Below are 3,829 nucleotides of genomic sequence, written 5' to 3' on the forward strand. Positions count from 1 at the left end.
TGATTGGGCTTCTTGGGTTTGCTTCGGAGGTTAGAGTCTGCTCCTTGGGTTAGTTTAGGGTGTGTAGAGGATGTCGGTTCAATCGGAAGTCCATTCGGTTAAGGAAATGTCGAGTTATGGGTTTTTCAGTTTGATCGCTCTTGTGAGTCTTGGTTGAGCATAAAGGGGAGTATGGTTGATTAGACTAGTCTGGGGGCAGCCATTTAATCATTATTTTTTCTTGATTTAAAAATTTTTTTCATCCTTTAAAAGTGTGTTTTTGAGTGAGTGTTTCAATCTTTTGAGTAGAGTAAAGTTTTAAACAAGTCGAGTATAAGATCTTTACATTTTCAAGTCAGGTGAAAGTTTGTGTTGATGTTGAGTAAAGTAAAAGTTTGAAGTTGAGTTAATGTAAAAGATGTGAATGAGGAAAGTTTATTGTGACGTTAGACGTGTAAAAAGGGGCCGGGAGAAATCTTAGTTTTCTTACCAACCAGACGTGTAAGGAGAGGCCAGGAGAACTCTTGGTTTCCTTACCATAGTGGGGCAATGTGGGACCGAGAGAAATCTTGGCTTCCTTGCCAGCATAGTACTATAGTCATTGATCGATCAAAACAAAAGAGGGTCACAATCGAGGATCTAAGTTAAAAATATAGTTAAAGTTAAAGTTAAATTTAAAGTTATGAAAATTTATGTTTAAAAACTTGAGTTGAGTTGAATTTTAAAGCGTGAGTTTTGTTAAAATGCATGAGTTCAGTGCATGCGACTTTCTTTACAGTTCCAAGTCTCATCTCCTTTTATCTTTAAGACTTTTCCGAGAAAGTTTCAAGGTATTTTAAGTACAGGTATTTTAAAATATTTTGCATGTATTATGTATCCTTCGTTATTTCATGGTTTATACTTGATGGGTCTTTAGACTCACTATCTTTACTTGGTGCAGGTGAGGATATATATAGTATGTACCGAGGGGCAGGATACCTTGGGCTGATGGCATCGACAGCGCCGACCCTCGACCATGGCTTTACTTTTTCCGCACTAGAGTGTTTGAAACAATGAACTAGATATACTATGTTTATTTTCAGAGTTTGATGGCAGGATGTGCTTTCCCTACAACTTTTTTAATTGTCATGTAAACTAATTAACTGTTTTACTTTGATGTTTGTGGAGTTGAACTTCTTCCATTACTTTCATGCCTATTTCTCGTTTCAAATTTATGTCTTTTGGTTTCTTTGCTGTTGTGTTTAAGTCAGGTGGATTTTAAAGTGTTGTGAATAATTCATGTCAATTTTTTTTAAAATATGAATTTTTATTTAAGTATTAATTAGTAGAAGTTAGGGTCGTCTCAGGTTCAGATATTTGTAGCTTAGGGTTTAGCAGGGTACTATAGATTGTTCATCGATAATTTCTCACAGATTGCTAAACCACTGACGTAGTTGACGAGAAAGGATTTCCCTTTTGTTTGTTTGGCCGAGTGTGAGAGGAGCTTTGATGAGTTGAGGAGCCTACTGACTAACGCGCTTGTACTTGCTTTACCATCTGGTTCCGGAGGTTACGTGGTGTACACAGATGCATCTCTTCATGGTTTTGGTTGTGTGCTGACATAGAATGAGCATGTGATTGCCTTGCTTCCCGACAGTTGAAAACCCATGAAGAGAATTATCCAGTGCATGATCTAAAGCTTGCAGCAATTGTTTTTGTGCTCAAGATTTCGCGTCATTACTTGCACGATGAGCCTTTTGAGATCTATTTTGACCATAAGAGTTTGAAGTATTTGTTCTGTCATGCCCCGAAAACTGGGCCTAGTTGGCATCGGCGTTATTTAATATTTTCACATTAAACAACAAGGCTCGGAGTATATATTTCAAGAATAACCAGTTTTTTCATTCATAAACTAAAGATACATCGTCTTTTACAATGCTTGATCAAATAATAAACTAAACTGAAAAATCAAAGTCTAACGCAGCGCCTTATTTTTAAACATAACTAAACATCATAATCTTGATCAGTTGTCACCAGCCCGAGAACTGATTCTGCTCATGTTCTTCTAGCTCATCTTCGTTCTTATCTGAGATGGGTTATTCGGTGGGTGAGTAATATGAGTGCCCCTCAGTAAATGAGGAATATTCCTAACATTCTTTTAAAATAATTTTAACAGGATTTCTTACACATACATATACAAAATATAACAGAGTACGGAGACAGAGACTTGCTCTTCCAGAAATTAAGAGATCATAAACTTAAAGCAGTGTACCAAGTTACTTGAAAAGTTTGTGGGTAATTGATATCATATGATATTCCTCTAAAGGCTGAGACCAGAGATTCAGATATTCGGAGTTCGGTGTAGCAGAATATATATTCCTACCACTAGTTCACAAGTTTTGGTACACCAGAAAACACAGAGTTCATATTCGTGAAACAATTGTATATTTAAATGTTGGAATTAAAACAAAATAGAGTTTCATTACTTTAAAACAAAATACCCAATTACTGTAAATTTGCTAAACAAACTTCGATTGTCTTGCTCAACTGGTTTGCTTAACTGAATGCATCTGCTCAACTCAATTTCCTCACTCACTCTATAGATGTTTTGCGCAGAATTTCGTATAGCAAACCTAAAAAATCTGAGTGTTATTTATAGAGAATATTATGACAATTAGGCTCATCCTTAATTTTCATTATATGCCATAATTCTGAGTTAATGCATCAGTTACGATTTTTGGAGCAGATGGATTTCAGTTTAGCAACTGGACTGATCTTGGTCAACTGGTCAGCTTAGTTCACCTCAATTCAGTTTACCTTGATTTCAGTTTACCAAGTTCAGTTTGCCAAATTTCAGCCTTCCTTCAAGCAGTTTAGCTCAAGTTCAGTCTACTGAAATTTCAGTTGACCTCCGCTCTGTATACTGATTTTAGTTTATCAATTTTTAGTCTACTAAAATTTCAGGTTCTCACATGTTCACTCAGGCTGAGTTAAACATGAGGCAACATCGTTGGATGGATCTTCTCAAGGATTTCCATTATGAGATCAAGTATCATCTAGGTTCTGCGAATCCAGCTGCAGATGCGCTTAGCCATAAGGTATATGTTAGTGCTCTTCGCACCAGTGTAGTATCCAGTGTGGTTCAAGAGTGTTGTTCTTTGGGTTCACGTTCAACACAAGAAAAAACAACAAGGGATCCAAGTTTTTTCAGTGTTAGATGAGCCAGTGTTGTTAGCCTGTATCCGGCAAGTTTAGTGTCCGGATACAAAGACTCAAAAGTTATCCAGACTTGCTTAGGGAGACAATAATTATGGTTTCCATTTTCAGATGGACGAATTGTTGTGTTTGTCTTGTAGAGTAGTTTTTCCAGACGATTCGACTTTGCGTGATGAGATTTTGTCTCAGGCTCATTGTAGTATATTCTCTGTGCACCTGGGTAGTGCAAAGATGTACAAGGATCTACGTACAAGATTTTGGTGGAAAGGTTTGAAGCACAGTGTTTATCAGTATGTATCCCGATGTTTTGTTTGTCAACATGTCCAGTCTGAGCATCGTCGGCTTGGTGGTCTGATGCAGAGTTTGGAGATTCCAAAGTGGAAGTGGGAGCAAGTAAGGATAGATTTTGTCACCCACTTGCCGATGTTCTCCAGGAAGTGTGATAACATTTGGGTTGTTATGGACAAATTGTCCGAGTCTACACTTTTTCTTCCGTACAAACACGAGTTCACTTTTGATCGCATGGAAAGGTTGTAAATTCAATAGATTGTGCATTTTCATGTAGTACAGCTGAGTATAGTCATTGATAGAGATCCGAGGTTGACCTCGCGGTTTCGGGATAGCTTTCAGCAAGCCTTGGATACTACTTTGAGTT

This window comes from Henckelia pumila, chromosome 1 (assembly GCF_033568475.1).
Source record: "Henckelia pumila isolate YLH828 chromosome 1, ASM3356847v2, whole genome shotgun sequence".
Classification (NCBI taxonomy): Eukaryota; Viridiplantae; Streptophyta; class Magnoliopsida; order Lamiales; family Gesneriaceae; genus Henckelia; species Henckelia pumila.